Source organism: Gopherus flavomarginatus, chromosome 4 (genome assembly GCF_025201925.1).
Source record: "Gopherus flavomarginatus isolate rGopFla2 chromosome 4, rGopFla2.mat.asm, whole genome shotgun sequence".
NCBI classification, from domain to species: Eukaryota; Metazoa; Chordata; order Testudines; family Testudinidae; genus Gopherus; species Gopherus flavomarginatus.
This window is the reverse complement of record NC_066620.1, coordinates 214,308,947-214,328,511: the sequence shown is the minus strand read 5'-3', so window position 1 is coordinate 214,328,511 and position 19,565 is coordinate 214,308,947. Positions and strand designations below refer to the sequence as shown.

The 19,565-nt window shown below is 51.7% G+C and overlaps 1 protein-coding gene across 10 annotated transcripts in view; it reads right to left on the bottom strand.

Annotated features, from left to right (window-relative positions):
- Positions 1–19,565, bottom strand: part of OTOF (otoferlin) — a 206,911-nt gene that overhangs the window by 120,455 nt on the left and 66,891 nt on the right. The gene's annotated exons all lie outside the window — the stretch shown is intronic.

Below are 19,565 nucleotides of genomic sequence, written 5' to 3'. Positions count from 1 at the left end.
GGCCCCTGCTTGCTCCTCTCTGTCCCCTCCCCCCTGTCCAGTATAAAGTGGGAAGGCCTAGCGCTTCCGCTTGTAAAAATGGGCTGGCCACAGTGCCCTCACTCTCCCTGTTCCCATGCCCCTGTATCTCGGCATCAGTTCTATTTATCTGATGCTGCTCCATTTGAGGCTGCTGTTTCGGGCTTTGCATTTTTGGCATGGCACCGGAGTGAGCAGTGCACCTCACCAGGCCATATGAAACGAGCAGTGCTGCAAACGAGGCCACCTATTAAACACAGAGCTGCTGATAACCCGGCAGAAGCCCTAGCACAAAGCATGTGCTACGCTCTCAGCTCGGCTCTGCAGAGCTGATAAAGGCCCTCCTGCTATCCCAGAGCTACAGACACTGTATTTGGAGGGCTTGTCAGAAATAATTGCACAGAGCTCCGCTAGCTGGGGCCGTGAGAACACTGCCATTAATTACAATCTCTTCTTTGTAAGCCTCAGGGCATTGTTCAGTCCTGGCAGCGCAGTGATCTATCTAGCCATTGTTTCACAGAGGAAGGAGAACAGCTCTTCTAGCACCGTAGCGCAGGACCAGGCTCTCCGACTCGCTGTCACGGGGGGTTTCACAGCAGAGACGGATCCTGCATGTCTTGGCTTTGGTCACTCAGGGAACGTGCAGCAGAGCAGGGAACAGAGCCTGAGACAACCCAACTCCCAAGCCAGCGGGCCTGCCGTCCTTCCCGTCACCAGCCCAGCTCTGCTCTGCAATGAGACACTGCTTCTGCACAACTTGCAGATCATCCATCCCTGTCTACACGACACCCCTCCATGCAGCCGCCCCAGCCATTACATCGCTCCTGCGTGTCTACGCTTCACTTCTTGTGTCAGCGGGCGCGTCCTCCCCAGGAGCGCTTGCTGTCCTGTCAGCATGGGGCATTGTGGAATGGCTCCCAGAGGCCAGCATCGGTACTGACACTGCTTTGACCTAACTACATCGCCCGTGATGCCACACCGCTCAGGAGGTGGAGCTATTAAGTCGCTGTAGTGGGGCAGTTACATCAGTGGGAGCCAAATTTAAGTGCAGACACGTGCATAGTCAGGTGGATGTAAGCTGTCCTGTAGTGTAGAATAAACCAGACCTCAGTGGCTTCAGATCCAGGCTTATCTGGGACCTTCTGCCGACCTCTTCCAACCCCTTTGCTATTCCCTCTGCATGCACATCCGTGGAAACACCATAGTTTGCCTAAGGGTTTGGAGACTGGCTGCTCTTCGCACCAGTCGCTGTGGTCCTGAGTGAACACACTCACCTAGCCAGTTCAGAGCAGGAGAAGCCTTTATTGGCTAGTCTCGCATTTTTAAAAGTTTCAGTTATCCAATCAGAGAACAGAAATAATACCACACAACCAATGACAGATCACTAATTGAACTGTTCACGTGCAATGAAGATGCTGGAGATGGTTTGACCAAACCACCTGGCAAAATTTGCTTGTTTGGCCAGCACCATCCAGCCATAGCAATGGGGAGATCCTGCATGAGCCCTTGCCTGACAACCCAGGAGATGCCCCAGACTATCCATCCCTCCAGCCTGGTGACATGCCTATGAGCTGATGCTTTAGAAGAAGGCAAACCCACCTGTCCCATTGACCAATGCTGTCCATTTGGTGAGAGACTTTCCTTTATCAGAGAGGTCTACTAGGCTCACGTCCGAGGGACCCTTTGCTGCCTCGCCCCTGAGATTTCATGTGGAGCGAGCTCAGCGATACCAGATACCAGCGTTCAGCTGTTGTGTATTCATTTAAGATGCCATGTAGCCCATTAAACAAGAATTGCGTGTGTATTTCATTCCACTGTGTATGCAATGAATAATGCATAGCCACCTCAAACAGGGACCTGGATCTTCTTTCAAGTGTACTTGTCCTGAAAAAGATGCTGTGTCTGTCTATATTTCCCCCAATCGTCAAAGAATTGATAATACTGTTCATAATGCTGGAGCCTTGCTAAACACTTGAAAAAATTTCCTCAATAAAATGCATTTATTTGTTTAAAATTCTGGTATGTGGTTTGTTATTGTAGGGTTGCTCATGTGGGTAGAGCTCTGCGAACAGGTTTTTTTTTCCTAGGGTTACTCACCATGAGTTGGGCATCGCAGACAGGTGTGTTTACGTAGGGCGGCTCACCCGAGCCGGGCGTCGCAGACAGGTGTGTTTACGTAAGGCGGCTCACCCGAGCCGGGCGTCGCAGACAGGTGTGTTTACATAGGGCGGCTCACCTGAGCCGGGCGTCGCAGACAGGTGTGTTTACGTAGGACGGCTCACCCGAGCCGGGCATCGCAGACAGGTTTTATCGCTCACTCAGATTGCAGGCAGGCAGGTGAATTTCTATAGGGTTGCTCATGGAGCCATGCTGCTGGCCCATGACATTCTATTTTTCATTTTTAGGGGATGTGGGGAGGGGAAAAAGCCAAGAGGTTTGTTCTCAAAAAGCAGTTTTAAAAGATTGCACAGATATTGTCAGGTTTGGCTCAGTCTCTAATGCAACCTACATCTCCCCCCCTTACTTCTGTTGTGTCTTTTTAACCCGTCTGCTGCGAGCACGCTCATGTCGCTAGCCTCCTGGGACCGCTTGGCACCTCAAGAGACCCACGGTAAGAATGGTGATCACTTCAACAATGCCGTTATGGAAAATCAGACCCAGGGAGCTTTGGCTCGAGGGTTAAACTTTGCCAGAGTGGAGAGGTGGTCCTGCAGATACCTCCCTCCCCATTCGTGATCATGTGACGCCTCTGCACCAGCTGCAGAAGGATATGAGGGGAGGGTTTAATGGGATGAGGAACTGGACACCAGAAGAATGATCCAGCACCATGTAACGTGCCAACCCTTTTCAGAGTACGGACAAGCATCCCACTGGCCGCAGCCTGGAATCCATTGCTTTACGGGCTTGTGTATAAGGACAGGTAGCTTAAGGTGTGCATTTAAACTGATACAATAACCTGGTGCAAACTCCTGTGTTGACAATCTTATTTCAGTTTAAGATCGGTGTAATATTGAGGCTCCTGGGTGGGTCACTGACAGTGGGGATCCAACTCCTGGGATCTCGATGTGTGAGCCTCTACTACTAGAGCCAGAGGGGGCAGAGTGCCACAGCAAGTGGGCATGGCATACAGCGGCTTTCTCGGTTTAACCGAAGTTGATTGACAACACTTGACTGAAATAAGACACTCTTAGTTCAGTTTAAGAGTGGCCATACGAGGGTTGGAACTAGTTTAACTAGATTGGTTTAGAAATCACTTTAAATTAAGCTGGTGGGATTTCCTGTGTAGACAAGGCCGAATGCATTAGAAATCGATAAGAAAAATCCAGCTTCTACAAATGGACTTGATACTGGTTCTCAATCCACCCTACAATCATGTACCCACCATACAGTGGGGCATGTAAATAAGAGGTTATCTACATGCTAACTATCCGATCGTGCCCACCAATGCAGGAGCCAGGAGTCTAAATGCTTTGTGGGCAGAGTCCAGATGTTACACAACAAAATGCTGCCATCGTTTCCACTGGAAATTAATTACACCTGCAGCTTAGTTGCAGATGCAAAATGAAAGGCTGCTGTTTAGCCCAATGCATTTATGTTTTTTGCAGACTTGATGTTATTTCTTTAGGAATGCCTTAGCTGGCAATGGAGCTTTTTGTTCAAGTGTCAAAGAATAAGTCATTAAAGGGGCCCGTTCTTCTCGCAGTACGAAGCTATCATCAGTCTATCATCAGGAGGAGGGAGAAAACTTGTTCACCTTAGCCTCCAATGATAGAACAAGAAGCAATGGGCTTAAACTGCAGCAAGGGAGATTTAGGTTGGACATTAGGAAAAAGGTCCTAACTGTCAGGGTAGTTAAACACTGGAATAAATTGCCTAGGGAAGTTGTGGAATCTCCATCTCTGGAATATTTAAGAGTAGGTTAGATAAATGTCTTTTAGGGATGGTCTAGACAATATTTGGTCCAGCCATGAGGGCAGGGGACTGGACTCGATGACCTCTCGAGGTCCCTTCCAGTCCTAGAGTCTATGAGTCTATGAGCTACTGCCATGGGCAATCCCAGCTTGTGTTAATGGTGGCTACCGGTGACGATCCCCATGCACAGAGTTGAAGTGACAGCCCTAAGGGAGTAAAAACACAGTCTGGGAATCTCACACACACCTAGGACTTCATGGCTGTTACTGGACTGCACTCCACAGACCCTGGGAACTTCATGGCCGCAGTGGGGACAGGACTCTGATGCTCCTACCCCAGAAACCCAATCTCCAGCCACTCAAAGAGACTCTCCCTTAGGCGTTAGCACTATTGTGCCTATGACACACGTAGTTCTGATTCCTTCCTTTAGATGGCAGTGGTAGCACGTGAACATTATGCCTGCGAATTACAGTAATGAAGCACTTTTCATCCGAGGAATGTAAAGTTCTTTAACAAGCAGCGGTTTCACAAATCTTGGGTAAGTAACATTAACCCCACTGACAAGCGGGGAAACCGAGGCACAGAGTAAGGTCATGTCACTTGTGCAGTGTGACACAGGGAGATAGTAACAAAGCTGGGAAGAGAAGCCAGGAGTCCTGACTCTTGTCCCTCTGGTCTCTGGGAATGTGGGGGCCATCTGATGGAATTCACCACTGCTCATCACAGCCTACAAGCATAACTGACAGGGGTCAGGTCAACAGTGCAGAGAATCAGACACCTCTGCTGATGACCGGGAGTGATGTTAACCATCCCGCCAGGCACAGGTACGTGCCCTGCACTCCAGCAGCCCACAGAACAGGCCAGACCAAAGCCCTGGAACGCAGCAAGGCAAACTGCACAAAGCCAACAAGCTGGCCTGGATCCGAACTCAGAAACACGGGCCCATGGGATCCTCTCGCCACCAGAATACACTGATGGGGCGGGAGGAGAGGCAGAGAGCATCTGAACTTATCTGGCCTGCTGCTGAGTCTAAAATACTTTAAGTCCTGGAGGTAGGGGTCCAGATTTTTAAAGTTATTCAGGTGCCTAATTCCCATTGAATTCAATGGTTTTAGGTGCCAATGGTTTTAGCTGGCCTTGAAAAAGCTGGCCCTTACTTACTATGCCAGAGGCCACTAAAACCTTCAGGCCAGGTTCACTCCTGCTGTAATGCCATTGAGTTCTAGCTGTGGGAGGGCAATGCAGAATTGGTATTTACAGTGCTCGCAACTGAACATAACATAAGAACGGCCGTATCGGCTCAGACCAAAGGTCCATCCAGCCCAGTATCCTGTCTGCCGACAGTGGCCAGTGCCAGGTGCTCAGAGGGAGTGAACGGAACAGGGAATCATCAAGTGATCTGACAACAAGTGATCAAGTGAACTGAGGCCAACCTGTTAGCGGCAACGCATGACTCCACACAGAGTACTGCTGGCTGTGTCGGGCCTGGCAGCAACATGTGTCAGGCCCAGGTCACTGGGTACTTTGGCAGGGCATGCCCCAGGGTCATGGCGCAGCAGCCCAGCTCAGCTTCTGCTAAGAGCTCGAGAGAATGGTGCCCGGGCTGCCTGCTTAGCCTGCTCTTGCAGCTGCTGCCGGGCTGAGTACGGATGCCCACCTGCTGCAGTGGGCAGGATGCCCAGCGCGTAAGCCGAAAGTCATAGGAACGCATGGCTAATTCTATGAGACTGTGCTGCGGGCTGGCTGCTCCATCGGCTCGTTGTGTGCGAACGAACCCCAAAGGGACCCCGGCACGGGCTGGAGAGTCTGTACTTCAGATCCAGCTGCAGGAGCCTCTGTATCTTGGTTACTCCAGATATAAAATGGGAATAATGACACTCACCTCCTGGAGGGACAGGTACTTGTGAGGACACCTCTATCGAACCAGAATCATCCTCACTAGAATCCCAGGCCCCCTCTAGGGAGTTACGCTAGGAATAAATTTGGCCCACTAGTTTCTATCGGGCCAGAGTTTCATGCCCCCACCGCATGCTCACCAGTCCTGCTGCCAGCCCTGTCTGGAGACTCCAAATGCCTCAGACGTCCCTTTCCCCCCTGCAGAACGACTTCTGCGGCACTTTCGGTACAATAATTAACTACTGCAGTAGCGCTGTTATGCCCTGCTACCCCCCTTGTTCCTCAAGTCCCTGACGAACGTCATCTACAACCGCCTGGGAAAGCGCCTGGAGCAGAGCAGGCCCCAGAGATCCTGTTGGGGAATGTACGGCAGCGGAGGAAGGCTCAATCCATCGAGTGCAGACACCACTGACTGTTACAAGGGCGTATTTTGCCCAGGGTGCAGTTGTGCTCAGCTGCAAACCCCGGCTGCAGAATCACAAGTGCCTCGCCACCTGTCAGCGTAGGCAGGGTCTGCATGAGCTCACCCCTGACATCTCGTGAGGAGCTGGGGGAGACTTCAGCAGCTGACCTCGTTTGCACGGACACACTCACTCTGCCTAGGCGCGCAGCATGATGGGCCACTCTATCTTGCACTGGCCAGCACCCACTTGACATCGGCCGGGGGTTCAGAGCTGGAGCTCCAGTGTAGGCCTATCCCCATGAGCATCTTCAATTGAGTTACTCCAGGGATGAATCTAATCCATCGTTTTAGCTGCCTTAGATGCACAGGCATTCCCTGGTCCCCTGGCACAGGTGCTTGGGGGAAGGACCATCCATGCACACTGCTTTGGTGGGGCAGCTGCGTGACGATGAGTCAAAGGGCCGACTGGTTCTGGGTGAGCTCAGGGATAAGTGTGCACTGTTTTGGGGTGTGCAGGCTACTGAGCCAGGACCAGGAGGATCTTTAATCTGAATGCTCCATCGGTGCCCAAGCAACATGTTCCTGGCTCTTCCTGTGCTGGGGAATCTAGTCTAGGCAGATGTCTATCGAGTAACGTCCAACCTGACTCCCAATGAAGCAGGGAACCAGGGTTCGCTTTGGCCAGGATCCCAGACTACTACAGTTTCAAGCCTCTTTGAGGGCAATAGGTGAATTCACCAGTGTTTCTGCTGGGATCATAGTAGGGGGTGAGTGGGATGTGAGAGATGGTGAGTGTATGAGCATTTACACCACTGCCCCTTTCTGGAGGGAATCTGAACTGCTCCGCTCTATACCACTAACAGCTAACAGAGATGTTCCTGCAGCTCATGGGACAGGGGCCTGTGATTTAAGAGCGGGAGGGTCTGAGTTGTAGCCTTGCTTTCACTGGCAGTGTGAAGTCTCTGCTGGCCCTGCAAGCGTTACATGATACATTTCCCTCCTGACTGTTCCAGCAGCGTTTGTGCTCCTGGTAGGACAGACACAACTCTGCTCCCAGCAATGACTAATATAAACTGTCGCAAGCCAGTGTCCATTTCTAGCTTGTCCCCGTTCCCTTCGCAGAGAAGGCAGAGCCACCTCCCCACCACCTTGGAGCGCCCGTCTGCTTTGGATCTGACAAATCTGGGGTCACAAAGTCAAGGAAATAAAAACATCCATCAGCAAGTTTTTGCCGCAGTGGGAAGACAAGCTGGTCTGTCAGAGATGGTGCTGTCCTGCTGTGTTCAGATTGTAGCCAATTACTTCCCATTAACCGTCCATAAACAATTCCTCTCGCTTCATGGCACTGGGGCCATTCAAACACTCTGTCTCCCCCAGAGACGTTAAGCCAAGCTAGACACACTCAGGTCTGACACCTTTTCCCTTCTAAGCCCGTTCCTGTAACCCCCTCCTCATTTTCATTGCTCGCCTCTGAATCCTCCTCCTCTATCTCCCCAAGGCCCAGGCCTGGGTTTGTACATTAGCGTGTGAATTATTGAGAAAGTGCTGCCTCAGTGTTTGGCTTCTCCCATCCCCTCCCTCCCTCTGGCCAGGCAGGCGAGGATGAAATATTCAGCAGCCATCTACACAAGACGTTACTTCTAAGTGTTTCATAATTCATCAAACGCCCAGCTCCTTGCCCGTCTCCTCTGCTGACAGAAAGGCAAAGAATGTTTCCGGGTCACTCTGCACATCTGCAGTGACTTCAGCTCTTTCAGACACGCTCTTGCTTCCAGCTTCCTCCCAGGGCTGCGGGTTCTTCTTCCCTTATTAGCGAACTCCTCCCGGAGCCTCTACTCCCTTCAGGGGAGCAACATGTGCATCCTGCCAGATGCCTGGGGCCTGCATCTCTCTGGACTGGACTTTATCTTCCAATGTGTTTGTGAATCAGTGTGCAAGATAGCCACCTTTCACATGCCTGGTGCTCCGGCCATGCTCTTGTCCTGGTCACTGTCACCCACGTAGGACTTACCTTCTTTCAATCCATCCCTATACTAGTCTAATGTGACTTCCCTGGCTGGGTCAGCAGGGGCAGGTATTGAACTCAGAACTTCGGGATCCAAAAAGCACATGTCTCTAAAGAACCTAGCTCCTTTAGCTAGAAACACTAGCTATGGACTAGCCCCCCAAAGGGGGCTGAAAGCTGCGCTGAACTATCATGGATGAGACCAGGCACAGCATCCCTATTAATCTGCATCCACTTCCTCCCTTGCAAAAGCCCCCCTGTCCTACAGTTGATACCTGCCCCAATCACCGCATTCTGCACATGCCCTGGCAGCCTGGGAACTTCTTGGCCTGGCATCCATTTTCTTTACGGCATAACAACTTATAGTAAAACCCTGGAAAATGACTGCTAGCACAGCACACTTCATCCCCCCATCACTCCACTCCCAAACACTCAACACAAGGTGCGTGAAGAGTTCAGGTTTTAAGCCCAGAAAACCCAGGATGGTAAAGGCCGGATGCTCCATCCTGTCCCCATGGCCAGGTTTGGTTTGCACGCTCTGAATGACTCTATTAGCTTTAGTGAAGGTCTGAAGCCAGAACCCTGGCTCTGAACCGCTTGGAGTTTCTGTAGGTTTGGCTCTGGGTCAGAACCGAACCCAGCAAGTGCAATTTGCCAGTTCTGATTCAGCTGAAGTCTTGCAAATATGGCTTTCGCATTCATGTCAGCATCAGCTCAGAACTCAGATCTAGTCCTGCTCCAGCCCTGAACTCCAGACTTCATTTATCCCTGAACACCAAAAGTGAACCTTGACTGATTCGTGACCCCTAAACCCCAGCCCCGATTCAGCTGGGAATCCCCCCAAAGCAGCAGCTTCAGCCTCCTCCAAGCTCACAAGCTGAACACAGCCTGCTTAGCCTGCCTCTCGTTGGCCATCTGGCTCCCATGAACATCCCAGCGCTGGTCGTGGATGAGAGCAGAACCATTCATGGTGGATGTATTCAGCCCTTTGAGATAGGCCTAACCTGCAGCACTACCACGGTCCAGTAGTCAGGGCTTCTGGGATGTGCAGTGCACAGGGGATGGCTGGGAATTACGGACTACAACTGCAAGGCATGCCGGGTGGGGAGATTAATAGATTATGAAACCAAACTACACCATTTTGATCATCTGGTCTGACCTCCAGCATAACGCCAGCCAGAGAACTGCCCCCCAGTAATTCTCATTTGAACTACAGCAGGTCTTTTAGAAAATCATCCAATCTCAATTTAAAAATTGCCAGCGACAGAGGATCCACCACAACCCTTGGCAAATTGTTCCAACGGTTAATTACTGTCACCGTTAAAAATGTGCAGCGGCCAGTTTAAGCCTGAGTGGCTTCCGTGGCCATTCCTTTGTCTGCTAGATTGTAAAGCCCTCTCTTATGAAATTTCTGTTCCCCCTGCAGGCACTTATAAACTGTGATCAGGTCACCCCTGAAACCTTCTCTTTGATAACAGAAATCAATTGAGCTCCTTGAGTCTATTGCTATAAGGCAGGTTTCTAATCCTTTAATCTTTATCATGGTTTGTCTCTGAAACCTCTGCAATTTATCAACATCCTTCTTGAACTGTGGGCACCAGAACTGGACACAGGATTCCAGCAGTGGTCCCACCAGTGCCAGATACGGAGGTCATCCTACTTCAGATTCCTGTGTACACATCCAAGGATCCAAGCCTTGCTGGCCACCACATCACACTGGGAGCTCACATTCAGCTGATTATCCACCAAGACCCCCTAATCTCTTTCAGAGTCACTGCTTCTCTGGATAGAGTCCTCCATCAGGTAAGTATGGCTTACCTTCTTGGGCCATAGATGTATATATTTACAATTAGCCATACTAAAATGCATATTGTTTGCATCCCCCTAGCTTACCAAACGACCCGGATCGCTCTGAGCAACAAGAATGATTAAAGGTCTTGAGAACATGACCTATGAAGGAAGGCTGAAGGAATTGGGTTTGTGTAGTTTGGAAAAGAGAAGACTGAGAGGGGACATGATAGCAGTTTTCAGGTATCTAAAAGGGTGTCATCAGGAGGAGGGAGAAAACTTGTTCACCTTAGCCTCCAATGATAGAACAAGAAGCAATGGGCTTAAACTGCAGCAAGGGAGATTTAGGTTGGACATTAGGAAAAAGTTCCTAACTGTCAAGGTAGTTAAACACTGGAATAGATTGCCTAGGGAAGTTGTGGAATCTCCATCTCTGGAGATATTTAAGAGTAGGTTAGATAAATGTCTATCAGGGATGGTTTAGACAGTATTTGGTCCTGCCATGAGGGCAGGGGACTGGACTCGATGACCTTTCGAGGTCCCTTCCAGTCCTAGAGTCTATGAGTCTATGAGTCTATGAGTATCAGTGACCTGCCCTCTTCATTATTCATCACTCGCCCAGTCTTTGGGGGATAGTCAGACATTATTAGCCATGATTTTGTTTTCATCCATATCATTGAGAAAAACGTTAAGTGGCGTAGGGCCAAGAACCGATCCCTGCAGGGCCCATTAGAAACATGCCCTCTCGATGAAGATTCCTCATTTAAACGATAATCGAGGCCTATCAGTTCGCCAGCTTTTAATCCATTCAGTGTGTCCTATGTTCATTTCATGCTGTTCTGGTTTCTTCATGAAAATGTTGTCTGGTACCCAGTCCAGCGCTGTACAGAAGTCTGAGTCTATCACATCGACTGGTATCAACCTAACTTGTAATTGGGCCCCAGGTTGGGGCTTCCAGCAGAACATGGAGCAGGTGGGAATTTATCGTACAGCTGGTGGAAGGGCCTGGGATCAAAGCCTGGGGCAGGTCCGATTGATTTTGTCTGTCTTTACCAGGCACTGGAAAGAGTCTGTGCTCTCAGGAGACGTGGGGGGGAAGAGCCCTGTGAAGGGGTACTGGCCTTTCATTTACCCCCAAAGGGTGTGGACTCACCCCTGCGGCGACTCCTGCTGGTCGTCGGAGGGAATTAGCTCATCCCAGCTCGGGAGCACTCTCTGCAGGCCGGTGATCTGCCTTACCCCACTCTGGCCCCCATGTCCCTCCCAGGACCCGGTACCCCATTATCTGGGATGCTGCCCCCTGGCAGTAACCCCACAGTTCTGGGTCTCCCCCTCCCATGGGAACCCCCACCCACTATCCCCACCTCGCCTCAGTCTTGGCTACTGCCAGTCATCACTTAGCCCCCATTCCCTGGGGCAGACTGCAGTGTATCAGCCACTCATCACAGGCAAAGGGGTTTGGACCTGCTGCCTCTGCCTACCGGTGGACTGCCCCTTTGCAACCCCAGTACCCAGTTGGCCTTACCCTAGGCCTGTAGCCTGGGGGTTTCTAGGCCAGAGCTCCCCAGCTCCTCTTGCCTTCCCCCAGCCCTGATCCACCTTAGGTACCCAGGTACACTCCCTAGCAGCCAGGCCCTTCTCCCTCTAAAGGCAGAGAGAGAGTATTTGCTCCTGGCTTCCTTGGTCTTTGTAGGGCCAGCTGGGTCTGTTTGGGACATGGCCACAGCTGAGGCTGTTTTCCCCCAATCAGCCCAGCTTTCCCTGCCACAGCCCTCTCGAAGGGCTGGTTTCAGCCCTTCCAGGCAGGAGCTGGTGACCACCCCGCTACATACCCCCAAAGGGGAAGGATCTGCTGGAGAGTTAAGCCAACCAACAAGCTGGGGAAACTGAGGCAGTGGTGGAGTGGCAAGCCACGGCCACCATCAGCAAGAGCTGCTGGTCAGGGAGCTCAGTGTACGCAAGACGTTTCTCAGCCCAGCCCATCACACGCCTGGGTGGCTTGTCTCCAAAAGCATCCCTTCACCACTGACCCGTTTCCATGGAGATCACGCTGGGAGGGCGGGAGCGGAACATGTGACTGCCTGCACAGCCGAGGCTGGAGCCACGCTGGGGTGAGATGGTCGAATACGATTCCTGCAGCCACGCTGAGCGGGGATGCCAACGAGACAGGGAAAGCTAGGGGAGACAAACCACCCTCATTCGCCACACAACATGGGGACTGGGGGGGCCTTAATACCAGAGAAACACAGGAGCTGCCAGGAGGCAACAGACCGCAGGCCCATCTACCTCGGCATCCTGGCTCCAAGAGCAGCCAGCAGAAGGTGCTCTAGAGAAAGATGCACAAAACTGCAGCGGGCATTAATGGGCTAATCTGTCCCCAGGAAAAATTTCTTTCCTGGGCCCCATAATGAGAAAAACTTGAGTGTTTTAAATAAGACATTCAAAGCTTTCTAAGAAGCGCAGTGATGAATGAAAAAAGAATCCTCTCTTGCAGTGCCATTCCCTCCCGATATATCCAAGGCACTGCTTGACTTCTGATCAGCTACACACACGGGCCGCATCTGGAGCCGACGTAAAGCAGCCGAGATCCACTGAAGTCAATGATACTCCCCTGTGTTATCCCTGCCAGGAGTCTCTAATTCAAACAGGATTTAATTGGGGGAAGTCCTATGTTATACAGGATGTCAGGCTAGTAGATGATCACTCTGCACTTCCTTCTGACCTCAGGATCCATGAAAGTCAGCACAGGAGCTGTCCCATTTATTCGGAATGTGAATTCCTGCAAGAGTATGCTAAAACTAACAATTAAGTCACTGCAGTAACTCCTTATCTCCCGAGGTTGCTTGGCATCTGGTCACCCTACTCCAGAAGCTGGAGATCCAGAAAAACACCATCTTCTGCAAGGACTTATTTGCAAAACCCGAATGAAACATGGAAACCTTGATTTGTGAAATCTGTTGAGTTTTTTCCCCCCACACAGAGCCTGCAAGCTGAATGGGACAGGACACCCCAGATGGGGGGAAAATGGGGCTTTCCCAAGAATATCTCAAGATGGTGAACAAACTTGTAACCATCTCAGCAGGAGCCCAGGCAACACCCATTTTAAAAGTCAGCTGGAAATACATAAAAGTGTATGTCCGTAAGCACTCGGATCCGTTTGGCTCTCTGAGTTTCAAAGCACTTCAATCACTCAGAGCATTTTCTGGTTGAAGGTTTCATAATTTTTCATTTGGCAAGTATATCTAGAGGTGGTAACTGGGCACGTGCTTTTCATTTAAAGACGAAGGAAAGTCTTTTCTCTCTTTTTTTTTTACTTTGGAAATCTGAACATAGAATGTAAAATCTGGGTTTTCAGGACGACCCTGCTGTGTATTCTGAGCTCTCAAATCTTAAACAAAGGGCCGCTGAGCCTTCAAAGAGATCCTCTCTCCAACATGGGCGCTGGTCAACAAAATTAAATAAGTGTTTTTAATGGCTGAGCGGTGTAAAAAGACCAACTAAAAATCTTCTTCATTGCTCGGGTTTCACCATCTTGGCTCTTGTGATGTTACCGACTGAATGGTCCTCAAGTTGCCACAGAATTTCGTAGCTTAGACAGACCTGGAATTTCTAACGTAGAAACCCCCACCCCCCTCCAGGCAGAGGGGACACTTCTCTGTCAGCAAAAGTCCATGCTGCCTTTGTACATCATAAAGAAGCAAAAGAAAAGGCACAAACAGGGCCAGCTCCAGACACCAGCCGACCAAGCATGTGCTTGGGGCGGCACCTTGGGGTGGGGGCGGCACTCAGGGTTTGTTTGGTTTTTTTTGGTTTGGCTGGGCAGCAATGAGGGTTTTTTGTTTTTTTTTTTGGTTCGTCTGGGTGGTGCTAAGGGGGCAGGAAGGGGGCTGGGCAGCACGGTGCTTGGGGCGGATGGGGGCTTGGGCAGTATGGCACGGCGCTGGGGGGGTGGGGACTTGGGCGGCACGGTGCTCAGGGGGGTGGGGGAGGGCTTGGGTGGCGCGGCGCTCGGGGGCGGGGGCTTGGGCGGTATGGCACGGCACTGGGGGGGTGGGGACTTTGGCGACGCGGTGCTCGGCGGGGGCAGGGGAGGGCTTCAGCGGCATGGCGCTCAGAGGGGCGGGGACTTGTGCGGCACGGTGTGGTGCTCGGGGGGGCGGGGACTTGGGCAGGGCGGAGCTTGGGGGGCTGGGGTTCAGTGGCATGGCGCTCAGGGGTGTGGGGATTTGGGCAGTGTGACGTGACACTTGAGGGGTGAGGACTTGGGCAGTGCGAGGTGGCACTCGGGGGGGTTCGGTGGCGCAGCGCTTGCCAGGGGAGTGTGTTACGGTGGGGCGGCGCTCTTTTTTTTCGCTTGGGGTGGCAAAAATGTCAGAGCCTGCCCTGAGCACAAATACCCGCTTTCCCCCTTTGCAGGCCATTTTTAAGCAAGGGGTATTCCCATCAGTGGTCATTCACTGTACACCCAATACACCGATTCAAGCAAATCAGGGCTGTTTCCTTCTCTCGTTGACTTAAACCCAGCTCTTTGTAAGCAAAGATTATTGTAATTACATCCTCCTCCACGAGAGACCCTGACTCCACAATTCATTGTTCTCTGCTGCCTTCTCTTTGGTTAACACACAGCCTGTTCTGAGCAGCCTCAATTTCCAGATGCCCGCACTTGGCATTTCACAGCCACACGTTGGCTAGCTCTGCGTTTACCGCTCCACCATGGTTCAGGAAATGAACAATAATAAAACCTGCCCCTTGAAAACGCTGTGAGCGGCTGAACTGGTTTAAAACGAGCCAGTGAGTCAAGCAGGTCGTAGTGGTCACGTAGGTCATCTGGTCCCCTCCCCCAGCATGGTGACCACCTTTCCAAAAGGGAAAAGCAGGACACGTGCAGTAGCCGGGGCCACATTGGGGTTTCATCTAACTCGCTGCTTGCTCAGTTCAGCCAAATTAATGCACAAACACCCAGGGCTTAATTTGGCCGAGGGCTTGTCAGGGCTGAGCCCCGGCACCTCCAAGCCTGGCAGGTCACAGCCCCAGCTCCTCCGGGCTTCCGCATCCGTTATGAATGTAAAAAAATTGCTTGAGCCCCGGCACCTCTTTCATTACAAATAAAGCACTGACAACACCCTAACCAGATACTGTCCACCCCATGCGGATCAAATTCTGTTGATATTTTCCAACAGGTTAAGAAAGTTTAGGTTTTAGAAAGCTGGTGAGGAGCGACAGAAGAGTCTAGCAAAGGAAGGGAAGATTTTAGATGCTATTTGTGTCATGTACATGCTATAATAAAAATTAATCATAGAACCATGGAGTTAGAAGGGTCATCTAGTCTAACCCCCTGCCATAGATGCAGGATTTGTTGTGTTTAAATCATCCAGGAAAGATGGCGCCAGCCTCTTTTAGAAAACCTCCAAACTCCCACAGACAGTTTGTTCCATTGAAATGAAATGCAGCTTTTATCTAGCACTGTCCATTGATAGATCTCAAAGGAAATCAGTACTAAGATTCCCATTTCACAGATGGGAAAACTGAGGCACAATGACTTGCCTAAGGTCATCCAGCAGACCAGTGGCAGAGCCAGGAATAGAACTGAGGTCTCTGGAGCCCCAGTGCTATGCTCTGTCCAACAAGCCATACTTCCTCCCACCACTGAAATGCAACCACCTCTGGGGGCAGAATATTGGAGCTAGTTTAAACAGTGCATGGCAGCACTGTTGAAGACATGTCCAATGCAATGCTATAACCAAATGGAATTACACTGGGAAATTTTCGGCAGGCAGATTGGAATTACCCAAGCTGGATTTGGGTCAGAAGCTGAAGATAACATTTCTGCTCTGCAGGAAGTGCTCTGGGTTCTTTAACGACCACAAGGGGTCAGAACCTCTGTTTTACTGAAGCACCTTCGCTGGCACAGCACCTCCTAGAGCTCTGGCCCAAGCATTTACTCAAGGGGACAAGCGGCCCCCATTGAATCCCAACCACCCCATCCTGGGTTTTCCTTTGAGGTCTCCCATCCAAGCATGGACCAAGCCCGAGGCAGGGTAAGCCGGGGAGAGCTGCCAGGATCACAGCTGGCCGAGAGACGACTTTTCATTTCCTTTCCCAAGTTGGGCTGTTTTTCCACATTCTGCGGTTGCTACAGTGATGCTGCATTTGATCACTGCATTCATTCTCGGCAATTGGGAGCCCGGGCCTGAAAGCCTTGGGGGAGGCAGTTTGAGACAAGGGAGCTGAATTCTGCAGCGATCTTCAGAGTCAGAGATGCCTTATTACAAAGGCCCAAACAAAGCCCCTTTTCACACTAGAGCAACATTCAAAGCTCTTGGGATTAGTCTCTTTGTTGCACCAGGTAATGAAATCCAACCCCCAGCTATTGTCTCCCGCTCTGGCTCAGTGGCATGTAGGTGGAATACTCTTTGCGCTCGCCCCTGCACCAGGTTTCCACCACCGATGTGTTCACAATGCAGCTTGGAGCAGGGGGGTAGGCAGGACTGCAGCTTCCAACAGCGGAGGGTGGGGGAACAGCTCTGATAGAGCCCCCCGCTACCCCCAGATCTCAATGCACCAAGGTGGCCAAGCATCATCATACTCATTCCATAGATGGGGAAACTGAGAGACAAGGCACTGCAGTACGTCGCCCAGGAAGTCAGAACTGGGAGAAGAAGACAGGTCTCCTGACCATCCCCCGGACTAGTACAGTGTCTACTGGACCATGCTGCACCCCTGACCGGAAACAAGTCTAAAGAGGTTGACCTCATGGCTAACCTTCAAGGGCCTGATTCACTGTCCTTACCCAGATCGGATTGTCCTAGGCTCTCCCTTCATCCCCCCCCCCATGCATGTGTCCCCCTTCCCTTCACACGCCCCTTCCCCCCAGCCCAATCTGGCGCCTGTTAGGGGACATCCACATGGTGAGCAGAAACCCGGGGCAGCGAGTCGCAGAGAGCCCTGGTCTGTAGACCGGGCCTCACGCTAAGGCAGTAAAATGAGCTTGTAGACGTGCGGACTCATCCCTGCGGCGCCTCCTGCTGGTGACTTCTGGGAATTAGCTCGTCCCAGCTCCGGAGCGCCCTCTGCAGGCCAGTGATCCGCCTGTCCTCTGGACCCTGGTACCCCGTTATCTGGGGTGCTTCCCTCTGGCAGTAACCCCCAGTTCTGGGTCCCCCCCATCCCAGGGGAACCCCCACCTCACCTCAGAACATGGCTACTGCCAGTCACCATCTAGCCCCCGCTCACTGGTGCAGACTGCAGTGTATCAGCCACTCATCACTGGCAGGGTTGGGTTTGGACCTGCTGCCTTTGCCAACCCCTGGGCTGCCCTCTGCAACCCCCAGTACCCATTGGCCCTTTGCTAGGCCGCAGCCTGGGGCTTTCCAGGCTGGAGCTCCCCAGCCTTTCCCCAGCCCTGCTCCCCTCGGGTACCCTGTGTCTAGCTCCCTTCAGCCAGACCCATCTCCCTCTGTAAACAGAGAGACTCCCTGGGTCTGTGGCTCACAGCCTTTTATAGGGGCCAGCTGGGCCTGATTGGGGCATGGCCTCAGCTGAGTCTGCTTTCCCCAATCAGCCCAGGCTTCTTGCCCCAGCCTCAGCCCTCTCCTGGGCTGTTTTAAGCCCCGAAGGGCAGGAGCGGGTAACCACCCCACTACAGAGTTGTGTCAACATTGGGACTCTGGCTAATGCTCGGAGTCTGAAGCCCACCCCATCCCAAGGCTTCAGCGCCCAAACACCAGCCCATGTCCGAGAGTCCGCACTGCTCGTTTTAGTGCTATCGGGCGAGCCCCGCCAGCATGAGTCTGTAGAGCTGGGCTCTGCCAGTTTCCACTTGCTGTGTAGACATACTGTGCACATCTGGTGCGTACCCCTCCCCCAGGGCCCTTCACTATGGCCCCTCCCCTGCCACGTCTCTTGTTCACACCCACTCAGGGCTCCTGCACGATGCCAACTGCCTGCAGGTTTCCACTGCCTGTGCCCTTCTCCCCGCCTCCTTCTCATTCCCCTGCCCCTTCCCCTCCGTGTGCAGGGTGGAAGCACCTGTTCACAAAGGATTTTGAGATTTGGCTTTGCTCTGAAATGGAGCACAAACCCGCAATTTTTAAATGCTCCACAAAGGAAAAGCCCCCCAAACTGTTTATTTCGGGTCATTAAAACGCTTTTTTCGATTTCAACTCTTTTGACCAGGTATTATGCTATCAACACACCACAAAGTGAAATTAAAACGTTCTGCAACAAAAAAAGTTGTTTCACAAAAAAAAACGGAAACATTTCATGTCAAAAGTGTCAAGCAGGCATTTGCATGGCATGGGCACAGATTCACATTTCTTTTTCTGCACAAAATTCTGGCCACAAAAATCGGCCTGATTTCACAAAGCATTTTGATGTCGATGGAACTGCAGATTCGGATGGAAAATGGTTCCATCAGAGTTTTTCCAGCCAGTGCGACTTGTAGCCCCTTTAATAGATCCCAAGGCTGGGAGGACCATTGTGATCATCTAGTCTGACATCCTGTCTAACACAAGCCAGAGAACTTCCTTCAAGCAACTCCTGTTTGAACTAGACCCAGGGACTCCAGAATGGGGGGCGGGAACAGACAGGAGTGGAAAGGAGTGAACAGGGGGTGGGGGAAGAGGAAAGGGGCAGTGTGAGGGCAGGGGTAGCTTGAGGGGGCGCTCAGGGAGAAGGGGTGGTGTGGGGGGATGGGCCTGTGGCCCCCCCCCACCTTTAGGATCCTTCCGCTGTTCCTGACTAGAGCTGATCTTTTAGAAAAACATCTAAACTTGATTTTAAAATGGCCAGTGATAGAGAATCCTGCCCATCCTGAGACCAGTTGCTCCAATGGTTAACCACCCTCACCACTAAATATTTACTCCTTGTTTCCAGCCTGAATCCATTTAGCTTCAAACTTCCAGCCATTGGATCCTGTTAGACCGTTGTCTGCTACACTGAAGATCCCTCTATTGTCATATTTCTGTTCCCAGTGAGGCTCCTTTTAGGCTATGATCAAGCCACCTCTTCGCCTGCTCTCTGTTCAGCTGTCCTCGCCTTGGCTGGCTTGCCATAACATCTGGGGGGCCTTAAAAATGGTTCTCCAGGAAAACCCTGCGTGTCCTGCCATAGGCTCTCGAAGAGCCAGGCCACCTGGCGCAATTCCCTCTGCCCTCCAGCGAGCCGGCAGACAAGTGCCCGTCATAATGCGCTTGGGTCCCAGGCCCAGCCCGGGGAAAGGATCGTTTTCCAAACTAATTAGCTGTGCGGCAATTGCTACCCTGGGATGGAACAAAAGCCCCACAATGAGCCATGCAACAGCATCTCAGCTGCAGCCCTTTCAATAATTCACACCGAGCCAGGTTCGGGTATCATGCCTTTATCTTCAATTCCAGTAGATATCCCTTACCAACGCCTGTGCATTATTCAGGAGAAACAAGGATTGCCTTCCCCACCACGGAGAGACAGCTCTGTGTCTGCGTCGCCTCGTTCCCCTGCCACTGTAGGATTTAACATCGAGCTAAGATTCAGGGGACCTGCAGTCAGTTCCTGGCTCTGCCACAC